The sequence below is a fragment of the Schistocerca nitens genome, chromosome 9 (assembly GCF_023898315.1).
Source record: "Schistocerca nitens isolate TAMUIC-IGC-003100 chromosome 9, iqSchNite1.1, whole genome shotgun sequence".
Taxonomy (NCBI): Eukaryota; Metazoa; Arthropoda; class Insecta; order Orthoptera; family Acrididae; genus Schistocerca; species Schistocerca nitens.
The window spans coordinates 147837596-147854744 of record NC_064622.1 but is presented as its reverse complement, the minus strand read 5'-3'; positions in this window follow the sequence as shown (position 1 = coordinate 147854744).

The following is a 17149-nucleotide window of genomic DNA, read 5'->3' as shown; positions in this document are numbered from 1 at the left end:
CTATCTTCGCAAGAGAAGGAGAGCATCCTGAACTTCTTGCACCATCGGATCTGCTGGGTACATCTGACCAATAGCAAGAAGGGCACTTTCTGACAAGACGCCTCAGACCACGTCACTACACCACGTGGCGCTATGGATGGGCTGGCGGCGGTGGTCTAGCGGTTCTAGGCGCTCAGTCTGGAACCGCGCGACTGCTACGGTCGCAGGTTCGAATCCTGCCTCGGGCATGGATGTGTGTGATGTCCTTAGGTTAGTTAGGTTTAAGTAGTTCTAAGTTCTAGGGGACTGATGACCACAGATGTTAAGTCCCATAGTGCTCAGAGCCATTTGAGCTATGGATGGTGATAAAAGTCAGGGGATAGCGGTATGCACATACACAGCTGGTGGCAGAGTCACGTACACAAGGTATAAAAGTGCAGTGCTTTGGTGGAGCTATCATTTTTACTCAGGTGATTCATGTGAAAACGTTTCTGATGTAATTATGGCCACATGACAGCATGAACAGATTCTGAATTCAGAATGGTAGTTGGAACTAGGTGCATTGTATATCGTTAAGGAATTTAATGTTCCAAGATCTACACTGTCAGAAATGTGCCGAGAATATCAAGTTTTAAGCGTTACCTTTCATCATGGACAACAAAGTGGCCGACAGCCTTCACTTAACGAAGGAGAGCAGAGGCGTTTGCCTAGAATTGCCGGTGATAACAGACAGGCAACACTGTGTGAAATAACCATGTGGGACGTATGACAAACGTATCTTTTAGGACAATGTTGCGAAATACGGCAGTAATGGGTTATGAAACAGACGACCAAACTAGTGCCTTTGCTAACAGCACGACATAACCTGCAGCGCCTCTCCTGGGCTCCTGACCATACTGATTGGACCCTAGACGACTTGGAAAACGTGGTCTAGTCAGATTTCAGTTGGTAATAACTTATGGTAGGTAGGGTTTGTGTGTGGCGCAGACCCCACGAAGCCATGGACTCAAGTTATCAACAAGGCACTGTGCAAGCTGGTGGTGGCTCCATAATTGTGTGAACTATGTTTACATGTAGCAAACTGAGTCCACTGATGCAGCTGAACTGATCATTGGTTGGAAATGGTTCATGGACTTCATGTTTCTAAACAATGATGTAATTTTTATGATGACAATGTGCCATGTTACCAGACCTCAATTGTTTGCAGTTGTTTTGAAGAACATTGTGGATAATTCGAGCGAATGATTTGGCCACCCAGATCGCCCGACATGAATTCCATCGAACATTTATGGGACATAATCGAGGAGTCAGTTCGTGCATAAGATCCTTCGTAGGTACTGCTTTAGCAATTATGGATGGCTGTTGAGGCAGCATGGCTAGCAGAGTCGCATGATCAATTTACGATCGGACGTTCGATATGTATCGTTTGGACCCCGCGACTTCGATAGGCAATCATTTTTGGAAATTACCGAATCGTGGTTTGAGAAAAAATGCATTTTATCTGTATCCACCAGTTTTATCTGATACTGGAAATAATTAAAAATCAAGTAGACTAGTTCTTAGCTTGTTAAATGTAAATGAAATATCCGTAATCAATAACTTTAGAAAACACCAGTACACTCCCAATTCCTTAAAGAATCGAACTCCATGTATAAAACAGTTTCAAACTTCTGATAACTTTGCAAATGAATTAGACTGTTAAACATTTGACGTTAAACATGTAAGCGAGAAAAGTTCAGAAAAGATTTGACATTACGTTTAACGCCTGTTGGAAGTCATTAACTGCTCTCAATATGAAACAACGTATCAGAAGAGTCTACGCAACTTGCACTCCGTTTTAAGAAAGGTTAGTTTTTCATCCATCTCAATGTTTATGATGTCATATCTCCTAGAGCATGTGTTACAGTTACATCTTGTTGCAGGTGTACTCAGTGGAATATGTAGACACTGTCTGCAAAATTTGTTAAGAACAGAGTTATCACTCAAGAAGTAATAAACTGCAACGTCATGCCTCATGTTGAAGTTTTATCACATGAATAATGAAAATTTAGTAAGGAATAACTTTTGTCTCCTTACATCATTTTGCGTAGGGTGTCAACCAGAAGATTTATTAAATTCTGAATTGTACTTTAGAATTACTCACCATTTTTGTTTTGATGCACATTCAAGTTCGGTATAAATTTGAAAACTTAATAAACCACGGAATAATGTAGATAGAGAGGTAAAAATTGACACACATGCTTAGAATGACATGAAGTTTTATTAGAACAAAAAAACAAGTATTGCTAGACGCGTGAAAGATCTCTTTCGCGCGGCTTTTGGTAATTATCGTGTGCTCAGCCGCCTCTTTCGTCATGCTTGGCCTCCCAGGTCCCCAGACCTCAGTCCGTGCGATTATTGGCTTTGGAGTTACCTGAAGTCGCAAGTGTATCGTGATCGACCGACATCTCTAGGAATGCTGAAAGACAACATCCGACGCCATGCCTCATCATAGCTCCGGAGATGCTCGACTAGTGCTATTGTTGAGGAATGATGGCGGCATTTCCTGTAAAGAACACCATCTTTGCTTTGTCTTACTTTGTTACGCTAATTATTGCTATTCTGATCAAATGAAGCGCCATCTGTCGGACATTTTTTGAATGTTTGTATTTTTTTGTTTCTAATAAAACCCCATGTCATTCCAAGCATGTGTGTCAGTTTGTACCTCTCTATCTACATTATTCCGTGATTTATTCAGTTTTCAAATTTATAATGACTTTTTGATCATCCGGTATTACTCGTATGTCACGTTAAAGTTTGCTGGAAGTCGCTAAATGCTCTCATTCGCATATGCTGGATGAATATAGTTTGGGTAATTTGCGCGTTCTGAGCTACACTGCCTCAAGAAACATACACAGTTTCTGACTTTAATGCTTGTTTTGCTGCGGCAAACCTTTAAAGTAATTACATGAGATACTGAAAATCAGGTTTTGTTGTCCCTGGAAGCCGTCATACAGGGCGCCTGCAACTGAGATTGCGCACCATGAACCACGAACCACAAACAACGCCAATTAATAACATAGATTACACTGCACATCAGTTATTATTTAACTGATACTGTATGAGTTATTGTGTTGAGAAATTTCAGCTCCAGTTTTATATAGTTGCACGTGAGCTAATTTGTGTGCATGCCAAAGAATTTTTAAGTACGATTTGGAGATATGGGACTGAAGCTATAAAAAATCACAGATGTTCTTTATCTACCTTATCGTTGGATACAGCTACCTGTTCCAAGCATCTCTGACGTCGCAAAGAAGTTAATCATTTCATTTTCAGTGCAGAAGCTGTCATATTATCAGTTTCTTTGTAAAATGCGTAATGAACAACAGTTTCACAATTCATTTAGAATGACTCCCAGAAAATTAAAATTCGCAATAAGCAATCACTATGTTGCTAAAGTCTGGGATTTATGAAATACACTCTCAAAGTGTCTTTCTCGAATGTTCCGTGGCAATTCTCACGGCAACAACTTTACACGCATAACTAAATTATCAGAAAACTATAAAATTATTAATATGAGAAACACATTCATATCAGACGTATATTGTACTTTAGAATTACTCACCATTTTTGTTTTGATGCACATTCAAGTTCCTATTGTTGAGGTCGACAGCTTAGCAAGTGACGCCTACAGTTTGAAGATTTGTCTTGTATCAGTCACTGACGCTCGATAATTTTCTTGTCAGTTCTGTATAAAATAGTCGATAATTTTTATATATTACTCGTTTGTAACATTAATGGAATATACATTCATTTTGAGAACGCACAATCTGAATCACAGTACTGCTCAATCATCTATCATCTTCCACTCTTTTGTTTTTCCACAGACATAACAGCACTACAACTGATTACGATGGATGTGGCTTGTGATACTGAAAGTAAAAGAGCATTAGTGAATTTCTATTACAAGATGCAAAATATGTTTACGTAATGTCCATTTAAAAAAATCAATAATAGCATGTAATATCGAGAAACAAATAATTTTAGCTTTTTGCTGATGTACAAGTTAATATAGTCTACATTACGTGATGATAAGTCATTTTAGGATCAGGGCTATTGCGTATCATCTGAAAAGGAAAGAAAAATATTGAGGAATGTGGCTGTGAGACAAGAAATTATCGAAGGTAAAGAGTAAGTGATCTTATTGTAAGTCAAATCTATCGACAACGAACACTTATAACATTTTCACAGTCACGACTTTCTGTTGATTGATGTACAAACAACCAAACAGTTCGCCTCTTAAATTAAACAATTCAGCTAGGGACGGCGAAGACATAAATAAACTTTAATTTAGCACCTTCACCGAACTATTCCCTACGTATAAGCAAAACAAGGGGGTGGGGGGGGGGGGGAGAGAGAGAAATAGGCCGGAGTGCGGGGCAAAATTCTTTTGCAGATTCTGCAGAAATACAAAAATTTTAAAAAGTTAATGAGAAATGCCGTCGACATCTTCTGACATACAAGTAATGCGTGATCAGTTCATTTAAATTATTGTCAACAAATCGAGGTATATTCTGTATCCTGCAGAAAAACAGATCTCCCTCTGGACATGAAGAGTCTGATTAAGAGGAGACAAATACTTGAGGACAGGAAATTCCATAGAACAAAAAACTCAGTCGAATAAAGTATATTGAATAATCTGACCAAAAGGACGGCGTGAAAACCACACACTGCAGAATAATACTAAAGAAGAAACAAAGGCTCTAGAATAAAGTAATCCTGTAAAATGATAATACGCAACACGGCATAAGGTACAAACACTTCTACATACGACGCATGTGAGAAGTGTCTCGTTTTGCTTTAATAAAAAGAAAGACGTTTTAAATATTTGGTACGGCGTTTATGAATAACAAGACAATGATACAGGTGAACTTAAGAGGGATATGACACCATTATTTGTGTCAGATAAAACGATGTTGTCAGTATTCCACTTAAAACACTGGAAGATATTCGTTACGTAAGGAGGCATTTAAATTTTCTAAGAAGATCCGTTTCACTGCCATATGGACTACACCGAGCTGTAGCGTCGTAGCAGACCGTCTCTGAATTAGTTCCATGTCTGCTGTCACGCCTCGTTGATAAGGACTCTTAACAATGGAATAATACTCTAGAATTGGTCGCACTAGTGTCTTGTATGCGATTTCCTCATGCATCTTCCGTACTACTGATTTTTATTGATTCTTCCATTTAATATCGATTCTTAATGTTACCCCTAAATATTTATAGGGCTTACGATGCGATATGTTCAAGATATTCATCACTACTCTTCTAATCAGACCCTACCCTTTCTTTTCTCTTTGTTATGGACATTGTCTTACGTTTACCTACATTTCATGCATCTGCCTCCATAGTTGAGTGTTTAGTGCGAGTGAGTGCCATGCCGAGGTCCTGGTTTCCATTACTGGTACTGCCAGGGATTTTTTGGTGGGATGATTAGTACGGGATGCACTTGGCTTCATGACGCCAACTGAGGAGCTCTTCGAACAATTAGAAGCGGTTCCAACGTCAAGAAACGCAGCAACGATGGGGAGAGCTGTGTGCTGAGTACATGCACGGGCCCAGCCAATTTACATAAACTGGTCACGGTACCAATGCTTTAATTTAGCGATATTTGGCGGGTAAGTTGCAGTACAGTGACTGGGTGAGACCGGTAACCAAAAACAGTCGCATGGTCGTTGAGGTCACAGCGAGCTAGTGGAAATGTAGGTAGGTATCTGATAGGCCAGTGGGCAGGCGTTACTTCGATTCCCCATCGGGGAGAAGTGTGAAACTCGAGTGAGTGGAAGTGTAGGTAGGTATCTCGTAAGCCAGTGGGTGGACGTTGCTTGGATTTCCCCATGGGGAAGAAGTGTGATACTAGACCACAACATGCATATGGACGCTAGCAGTATGCTTCTGATTGTATTGACCACAAATGACATCAATGGCTGAGGATGACACAGCAATCAGTCAGGATCTATTGGACTGTCTAGAGCCAGGACGTTGGAGTTCCTTTACTTACATCAAAAGTGATTTGCTATTCATTACACTAAATGCAAATTTTGTCATAGTTTTTCTGACGTACTTTATAGTCGGCCAAGGACGAGTCTTTGCTGGAGTCAACAGTGCCATCAGTGAAGAAGTTCTTAACTGCTGTTCTTACCTCATAAATCTTTTATGGATAAAAGAGGTTGTTATAAAATGAGCCTAATTGACATGATAAAATGAGCCTAATTGACATGCAGATAAACAGACTATCTATATATTACAAACAAAAATATATATCATTATTCCTGAGTGCCAAAAACGAAGAGTTCTCCACAGTTGAACAAAGAGGCTAGCCACTGCTTGAATTGATTATATTATTGTTTTTATCGTTTATATTCATTTAATTAGAATTTTATGGATTAACATTTATAAGCAAGGTACTTCAACAAAACAATGCAAAACCAACAAGAGAAAAGTTAGATAGTCAGTTGATCAGCAATAGTTGTCCTTGTTCATGCAGAATATAAATTGTAGTTTTGATAGTAATTTAACAATGTGTAATTGAAATAATACTATTCAAACAAAAATGTTATATATATTTTGGAACTTAGGTCAGGGGTGCATTAACTCTTTTGATTAAGGCCATCAGTCATGAGAGATTGTTGAGGATGGAGCAGGCAGAGCATGTATTGAGGTGTTTTGGTTGCTGCTATTGTTTAAGGAAAGTTGGTATGAGGTTGTGCAGCCTATGAGTCGCGTGTGTGATAAAGTTTTAACCTGGTGTGCAACTAGGTTGGACATAGTCTTTTCATTGCACCAGTTTAAAACTTGATGATGTGTATTCATAGTAAATTAATGTAGACGTTTGATACTGACCGTTGATGCTGGATAGTTGTAAAAATACAGTGCCCTATAAGTCAAAGAGCATTATCATTTAACACTGCGAATCAGAGGCACACATAAAATGTTTATCAGTGTTTACATCTTTACAACCTTTTCGCTTGAACATATTATTATTACAAAAAAGATCATTGACATATATTTAGGCATATGGATTTGTTTGGTGATTTGAAAGTTGAGTACCTGTTTTCATGATAATGACTGACATGGACAATTTTTTTCATTTATACTGTACGTCGTAAGCAGTCGAAGTTTGCAAAGTACAATCCAACATGGACGACACCAAGCTTTCAGATTTATCCACAAGATGTTAGCGTTTGTCAGAACTGAACTAATTGTTCTCACAAAGCCTTTAAATAAGATGATAATGACTTTACATATTTTCGACAAAACACAAATACTCTCCAAGCTTTCTCGATGACCATTGTTCCCATAGTAGTATCATAATTGCTAATTCTTCTCTCACTGGTGACACTCTCCAAAATATCGGTTGTGTTTGTAACTAGGAGGTTTAAACTACTTCTTTCACAGTCGGTTGTCGGATTAGTTATTCCGTGCAGTCATCTAAGTTTTCAGTATAACTTAATAGGATTCTGCCCTTAATGCAGTCAAGGTATGAGTAGTTCTCCCTGTCGATAATGGACAGCTACTTAAAACTATCGCATGCCGTGGTATTCCCGAACTACAGAGCTTATGCTATATTTAAATGTTGGTGAGTAGAAATACCTGTTTATTAATCTACGTCTACCGACTCTCGTTACTCTTGTCAGTATTAGTACACGACCGGATTGATTTTTAACTTCACTAGACCTAATGCTTCAGCTAGTCGCTATAAACATCCCTCCTTGTGGAGAGACTAACCAATCTTTGTGGGATACGTTCGATGTGTTATCGAAAATTTCACTCCTCCTTGCTTTTGATTGTAACCAACTCTCATTTCCCAGGATGTGTGGCGGAGACTGATTTCTACGAGGCACTTGAGCTGTGAGACTACTCCGACAGTTGACAATGTGGTCTTTCGAGGCTTATTTTGAGGCTTTTGAGGATGAAGATTTTTACATGAATGCGCTACCTTCCTTATCGCATAACCCGAACTTGGAGGATCATGTTTTATGTTAGAGGGTTCCTCCCCTCGGAAGGCTGGTTTCACTACGACTGAGAGACCTTCCTCCCCCATGAAAGATAAAATTGGATAACGAAAGTGAAGGACTTCCTCGGGCCTCGCATTCTAATCCAGTCAGGGTCGAAAAAGAGTTTCCCAGCACGGGCCATAACAAAGAAAACAGAAGGAGTCTAACATAGGTAAATGACAGCAATGTTGGGGCCCGTGTGGTTCCCTGTTAGGCAGTTTACTAGGGAGCTGCACTTTGTTTGGTCTCACATCTACGGATCGTCTGGCATAGGTGACGCTACCAGGAGTATAACTTGCGCCGGGATAGCAGTCTGGATGACTGAGACACACAAACCTCCTGACCTCCATGAGGAGTTTGACAGTAGGGTATAGACCGTAATTTCTATCTAAAGACAAAAGAACTATACCTGATGACTCAGTTGCATAATAACGGCAGTACTATAGAGGTCTCTAACGTAGTTTGGTGCTCTAATCATCGTGAATGATTTGAGCTGTTTCAAGTGATCCAATGTAAAATGTTAGCGGCAACGGTCCGCTAGCCAGTTCGCGTCGGGTCGCAAAAGTGTTGATCTTTCTTCTGTAAGAAGCGGCGCATGATTCAAGCGTAACGTCGTCAGATTAGTGTTCCTTTCCCGCCGGTAAGCGACAAAGCCTGATGGGATCTATGGCAAGAGTTAAAGAGATCAATCTCTAGCGCCCTGTCCGCAGCTCGTGATCTTGCGGTCCCTGGTTCGATTCCCGGCGGGGTTAGGGATTTTCTCTGCCTTGTGAAGACTGGGTGTTGTGTGTCTTTCATCATCATTGACTCGCAAGTCGCCAAAGTGGCGTCAGCTAAAAGGGACTTGCAATTTCGGCGGCCGAACACCCCGCATGGGGTCTCCCGGCCAACAATGCCGTACGATCATTTTGTTTTCTAGCGCCCTATGATGTTACCAACAGCACTACAACTATCCTCTGCAGAATCTGTTTGCAATTCTGTGGATGAAGAATTAAGCAAAACACAGATGGTCAAACAACCGGATAGCCACGACGAATCAACGTCAAAGCATTGTTAGTACGTATGTCTCCGCGATAGGCTCCACCAAAGAATACCGAACCAACAACGATAAAATGAGGATGTTTCCGAGCGACACAGTCCATAATCAAACAACTGTAAGGTAATTTAACCCAATTTTTTATTGGAGTTTGGTGTATATGTCATGCAGCAAGCACCTTGTAAGTAAGCGTTGAATCTGATGATTACAAAAATTTATGCAAGTAGGGGAAAATGTTGTACCTTGGAACGTTTGACAGACTTTTGCCTTTAGCCCTTCAATAGATGTTTAGTGTATTTTCTTATTCCATTTCGAAATGATATCATACACTTTATGTGTGCTGCAAACTTTTCGTGAAATAACAAAAATTACTACAGAAAAGTGAGGTTCCTCTAAATACGAAAAATAGATACAAAGTGCTCATGTTCCTAGGAACAAATATTCTACATATATTCAAATTTTAAAACAAAACTTATCAGTACCGTACTTAACAAACTGTGTGTTACGTTATTATTCTATTACACACCAACAATCAGTAAGTGAAATCAAATTAAAACTAGTATTATCAAAAATCAGTTACAAGTTAAAAACATTTTGAAATAGAAGCTATTGGCACGCAACACATGTTTCACCTTTCAAAAAAGGAAAATTGTTAAAACATTAAAGGAAATCAGTTTATTTGCAAGAACCACAGTCATGTTCCATGCTAAAAGATCTTCTCCTGTTTAATGGTACAAGATGGTGCACGGCCGACGAAGTTTGATTCAATTATCCACACGTTGTGTTAATGGTTCTAAAAATATTCAGAGCTTTACTCACCATACAACTCTGTAACTGAAGAATTAACGTTACCTTCCAAACAGGAAATATATATTGCACAGTGCTTAAATATGTAGAGCTTGTAATACCTACAGACGCTGCACAAAACAAGACTTCATGTCTCACAACAAGAACAGTGGAAAATCCCGAAAACTGCTTGTAACGGTTTCTAGTGCTCATTCCTTAATTTGACTCCAAAATCATTCACTAGACAGAAACGCTAACCAAGTACAACATTCTTCCCTAAGTACAAGTAGCAGGTAACACATTTCATTTTGTGAACAAAACAGTTTAGTGCATTTTATGTTTTAAATTTGAAGTTGCCCTAATTCAACAGAAATTGGTCATAAGAGTTAAATAAAATGTAAACCAAGATCAAAAAATTCATCTGCGATACTCTGACGATTATTTTGGGTCAGTAAGAGTAGAGAGGTAATCAGTCGTACAGATACACTATTGTTTCCTGTAATGATTTTGTGAACTAATATTTTGGTTATACGAATGCTTCCATCAGGTAAATATGAAGCAATATTTGATACTATCACTTGAGAGTTCTCTGGATAGTATTAAAGTTCTCCGTGGAAATGTAGTTAATTATATATGGAGACCACAATCCCTTAAAAAGTCCATGACGATTCTTAAGTTGTGTTTCCTGAGGCGAGTTGATACTAATGAGAGACTGGTTTTTCAACTTACTTAATCTTTTGTACATAACAAATCACTGATTGCGATACCGATCACACGAAAGGAAATCTAAATCACTTTCTGACACTGAGTAAGAGAAGACTCATGAATTACTTTCAGGCAAACCTCAGCCAATAACCAGGAACCGACGTTGACAGATGTTCCAAGTCACGTAATAGAGAAGTGATGTTGACAAATGTTCCAAGTCTCGTAATAGATAAGAGGGTTATCAGAAGCACATCCCCTTTTAAGATTTTCGAAGAAGGAAAGGACAAGAATTTAGTGAAAATTCACGCTATGATTATTACGAAACTCGGATAAAATATCTCTAATGTCTGTAACGCTGTTAGAAACACGAGTCAGATAGGCTTGAGATCAGTTGCAAGTGTCGACATGTAAGTGAAAGCAAACATGTGCCATAAAAACACTTAGATGACTGTACTCCTACGTTTACGTTTCACGGTAAAGAAAATGAATTAAGTTTAGGGTTTAGCACCCCGTCGACAACGAGGTCATTAGAGACGGGGCGCTAGCTCGGATTGGGAAGGAAATCGGCCGTGATCTTTCAAAGAAGCCAACCCGGCATTAGTCTCACGTAATTTATGGCAATCACGGGAAAACTTAATCTGGCTGTCCAGATGGGGCTCGAACCATCGTCTTCCTCAATACGAGTGTAGGCTTTTACCACATCCCCACCTCGGTCTGCCATAGTTAAGTAGTCAGCCGAAACGTTGTGAAAGCATAACTGTTGACGAAATGTAATCGGTCGTGTAATTGGCGAATCCAGTTGCTAGCATCACACGCTTTTATAGGCCTCTGTATCAGGAGCTGAAGTAACAGAAGATTTGTGGGGAAATTTGCAGAATATTTCGCGTAAATTTACTGGTTCTGTTATAGTAGATTTCGACTTAAGGCGGGAATCAGGTGAAATTTGTCTGAATTCCTTACCCAAAAATTACCTTGAGCAGCTTATCACAAAAAACTTCGTTAATATCCCACCTTTCAAAAGTATGGACTTGTATTCCAAAGCTCCTGCGCACAAATAAGGTGAGGTGTAAATTGTCTCCACCACTGCACTCAAATCCTTTCACCTCTTTACTACGAAGTACGTGCACAAAGTAAGTTCCGTTTGGTTATATAAAACAAACGTGTACAGATACAGGAAAATATTTATTGTACAAAAATCTACAACTGTTAAACTACTTTTCTACATACTTCCGAAATTTTGTAGGCACTTGTCATAGCGTGGCACAAGTTTTTGTATGCCTTCTTCATAGAAGGTTGCTGCCTGTGTTTTGAACCATGTGGTAACATGTTCTTTCAGCTCGTCATCATACTTGAAGTGTTGACCACCAAGGACACATTGTAGGTGTAAGAAGAGATGAAAGTCGCTAGGAGCGAGGTCCGGGCTGTACGGAGCATGTTCAAACGCGCCCCAGTGAAATTCCCGCGAGAGTTGTTTGGTCACATTCACCGTGTGAGGTCGGGCATTATCATGAAAAAAAAACAAAACCTTTTGACAGTAATCCTCGGGGCTTGTTCTGTATTGTGGAGCCAATTTCTTAATGGTTTCGCAGTAACCATGTGCATTGATTGTTTGGCCTAGTGGTAAGAAATCAATCAGCAAAATGTCTTTTCTGTCCCAAAAACCGATGCACATGACTTTTCGAAGTGTCAAGATTTGCTTAGGCTTAATCTTCGTTGGGGATAAAGTGTGCCTCCATTCCACTGATTGCCGTTTTGTTTCAGGGGTGTCGTACGATACCCAAGTTTCAAAAAATGGTTCAAATGGCTCTGAGCACTAAGGGACTTAACATCTGAGGTCACCAGTCCCCTAGAACTTAGAACTAGTTAAACCTAACTAACCTAAGGACATCACACACAGCCATGCCCGAGGCAGGATTCGAACCTGCGACCGTAGCGGTCGCGTGGTTCCAGGCTGAAGCGCCTAGAACTGCTCGGCCACATCGGTCAGCACCCAAGTTTTATCCTCCATGACTATCCGAGAAAGTAAACCATTGCCTTCTGCATTGTAACGTGTCAAAAACTGAAGTGCACTGCCCATCCGTTGTTTTTTGTGTTGTTCAGTAAGAATTTTGAGTATCCAACGTGAGCAAAGTTTTCGAAATTTCAGTTTTTCAGTAACAGTTTCATGAATTAGTGATCGCGAGATTTGCGGAACTTCCGTAGCAAGGGCACTAGGTGTAAACTTGCGACTGTGCTTAATCTTCTCTTCAGCTGTGTGAAACAGTTCATCGGTAAACACATACGGGCGTCCACTTCGTTCTTCATCGTCTTTGTCTTCTCCTTGATTCAGAGTAACTGATGCGCATGCTCGGAACTGCGATCGTAACGCTGCCGCGGATAGAAATAGAAACGGAACTTTCTTTGTGGATGGACCTCGTATAAACCATTGGGAAAAACCTCTTGTTATTTATAACCAATTTTAAGAATAATCTATGGATTATCCTTTTAACAAAACTTATCCTCATTTCCACCAAAGACCACTTCTGCGTCTTAGTACAATAAATATTTCTATTTCCTTCAGTTTGGTAGTGCCTCGTATTAATACCTATTCTACTCTCGTACAGGTCAACCCCTTTCTTGGTGCCCCTGCCCGCGCACTATAGGTCAGTCTTTCTTAGGTCCGTCTACCTGCCTTTTATTCATCATTCCTAATTAGAGAGTACACTCCACATTTCAGATATATTTATATATTCTATTACTTTTCCCTCTACTTTTTCCCATATTACTTTGAGATTCCCTTTTGTCTTCCATGTATTTACTCTACTTCAGGCGTTAAGTCTTTTGCTTACTACCGTCTTCATATCTTAACTCATCTATTGACGACAATACATGTCTAAGTGTTCTTAACTCCAATCTATTCTTTCTTTTCTTCTCCCTTTTCTTGAAACCCATGCTCCAGCTAGATTACCGATTCAAATCATTACTGTTTTTACTGCCTTCTCCTATTAATCCATTTTCTGTACCTGTACCCTACCTTTCTATTTGTCATCCTATTATTATAGTCATGTCAAATACTATTTAGTACCTGGTTGGTTCTGTCCTCTCTCTCCTCCTATTTATGACATGACTAAATAGATACACACACACACACACACACGCACGCACACACACACACACACACACACACACACACACACACACACACACACACACATATATATATATATATATATATATATATATATATATATATATATATATATATAGACTTTAAGTTTATTTATTGCACAGTTTGATTATATTTCTTCAGTTTTTTTGGCATTATATAAACTTTTCTCCTGACCCCTGACCAGTATGTGGGCCAATTAAATAGTATGCTTTCAGGTGTGGACTATCCACGATCTTAAATGATCCTGCATATTTCAGAAAAAAATTTCTGCATTTTCTTTTTAAGATTACAACTATGATGTTCTCCTTTTACCAACACAAGATCGTTTATTTCAAATGTTGGGTTTATTGCTGACTTATTATAATTTTGTAATCTTTTGTCAGATGATCTATGCAACAGATTTTCTACTATTTTGTCCAAGTACTTTCTTCCTATTGTACCTCTGGCAATTTGAAGAATTTGAGTAGTGGTTCCCCTATAAATTTTCTTCATAGTATTTCTATGGGAGACAATCCCATAGGCAAATGGGGAAATTCATTCAAAACCGATTGAAACTCTGGCAGTAATTTTGCCCAAGTTGTATGTTTTGGTGAACAGTAAGTTCTGCATAAACGTTCTACCTCCTTCATAACTCTTTCACATGGATTCGATTTTGGATTATACACTCCTGGAAATGGAAAAAAGAACACATTGACACCGGTGTGTCAGACCCACCATACTTGCTCCGGACACTGCGAGAGGGCTGTACAAGCAATGATCACACGCACGGCACAGCGGACACACCAGGAACCGCGGTGTTGGCCGTCGAATGGCGCTAGCTGCGCAGCATTTGTGCACCGCCGCCGTCAGTGTCAGCCAGTTTGCCGTGGCATACGGAGCTCCATCGCAGTCTTTAACACTGGTAGCATGCCGCGACAGCGTGGACGTGAACCGTATGTGCAGTTGACGGACTTTGAGCGAGGGCGTATAGTGGGCATGCGGGAGGCCGGGTGGACGTACCGCCGAATTGCTCAACACGTGGGGCGTGAGGTCTCCACAGTACATCGATGTTGTTGCCAGTGGTCGGCGGAAGGTGCACGTGCCCGTCGACCTGGGACCGGACCGCAGCGACGCACGGATGCACGCCAAGACCGTAGGATCCTACGCAGTGCCGTAGGGGACCGCACCGCCACTTCCCAGCAAATTAGGGACACTGTTGCCCCTGGGGTATCGGCGAGGACCATTCGCAACCGTCTCCATGAAGCTGGGCTACGGTCCCGCACACCGTTAGGCCGTCTTCCGCTCACGCCCCAACATCGTGCAGCCCGCCTCCAGTGGTGTCGCGACAGGCGTGAATGGAGGGACGAATGGAGACGTGTCGTCTTCAGCGATGAGAGTCGCTTCTGCCTTGGTGCCAATGATGGTCGTATGCGTGTTTGGCGCCGTGCAGGTGAGCGCCACAATCAGGACTGCATACGACCGAGGCACACAGGGCCAACACCCGGCATCATGGTGTGGGGAGCGATCTCCTACACTGGCCGTACACCACTGGTGATCGTCGAGGGGACACTGAATAGTGCACGGTACATCCAAACCGTCATCGAACCCATTGTTCTACCATTCCTAGACCGGCAAGGGAACTTGCTGTTACAACAGGACAATGCACGTCCGCATGTATCCCGTGCCACCCAACGTGCTCTAGAAGGTGTAAGTCAACTACCCTGGCCAGCAAGATCTCCGGATCTGTCCCCCATTGAGCATGTTTGGGACTGGATGAAGCGTCGTCTCACGCGGTCTGCACGTCCAGCACGAACGCTGGTCCAACTGAGGCGCCAGGTGGCAATGGCATGGCAAGCCGTTCCACAGGACTACATCCAGCATCTCTACGATCGTCTCCATGGGAGAATAGCAGCCTGCATTGCTGCGAAAGGTGGATATACACTGTACTAGTGCCGACATTGTGCATGCTCTGTTGCCTGTGTCTATGTGCCTGTGGTTCTGTCAGTGTGATCATGTGATGTATCTGACCCCAGGAATGTGTCAATAAAGTTTCCCCTTCCTGGGACAATGAATTCACGGTGTTCTTATTTCAATTTCCAGGAGTGTATTTTGATATTGTGACACGACTTACTACATTCCCCCAAGCTAGAAACTCTTTAAATGATTCACTCACAAACTTTGAACTGTGAACGGTTTATAACTGTCTCTGTGTCAGCTTGTTTAATTGGATATAATGTAACATATTTAGACCAATACTCTGATAGAATATAAATATATCTGAAACCTCCTTGACTTGTTGGTAACGATCCATAAAAATCGGGAGCCATTAAATCATGTAAAGCTCTAGGTATTATAGGATACATTGTGTAATGTTTTCCTTTATTATTTTCCTTCACCTTTTGACAGACTTGACAGGTTCATAGAAAACTTACAACTTTCTTACCTAAGTGTTTAAAATGGTAAAACTTTATCTTCTTCCTAAATGCCCATAACCTTTATGTACAAACCAAATTAAATCATGTTGTGCACACTCAGGTACACATAATTTCCAATATGATGTATTTGTATTATGTCTCCAAAACAATACTTGATTGATCACAGTCCAAAATTTTGGTAAGCAAAAGACTTAACACCTGTAATAGAGTACAGACATGGAAGTCAAAAGGGAACCTCAAAGTAATATGGGAGAAATTAGAAGGAAAAGTAATAGAAGATATAAATATATCTGAAATGTGGAGTGTATTCTTTAATTAGGAATGAGGAATAAAAGGCAGATAGGTGGACCTAAGAAAGGCTGACCTATAGTGTGCAGGCATGGGCACAAAACACTACAAACAGCAGTTCTATGGAGTTTTGTTCACTTGCTTTCTACTTTCGAACATAAATAAAAAGCACTCACAATGTCAACAGTAAAATTCAGACAAGTGTAGGTTCCAAAATATAATAGTCTCCTAAACTATATAACTCATTTTTCATAACTCAGTATATCAGTTAAACTAATTTAAATTTACGAGCAGCTGTCACAATGTTAACATAATGCCCAATGTCACAGAAGAGATAAATTTAAAATTATGTCTCATCACTTGTCTATTAGATAATACATATGGGCTCTGATGACCGAGCAGTTGAGCGCCCCACAGCCCAAACATCATCATCATTATAATACATAGGAATTATTCTAACACAATATGCTAGCAAACTGTCAAAACATCTGATCATAATGCAGTTTGCTGGGAGGTTGTTGTAAATCCACCTCCATAATATCTGTGCATACAGGCTTGTCATATTTTTTGTTTTTTGTAAAATTTAACAGAATATCTCTTGCCATAATATTGTAATGATGAACTGGCTTTCATAATTTGTTTACATTAGTCTATTACATTTACTGCTCTGCCCTGTGGATTTTCTGTCATAAAATCTATGCCCATGTTGTAACTTCTTTGATAGACACAATCTTTGGTATAGTTTTGCCTTTGTAAA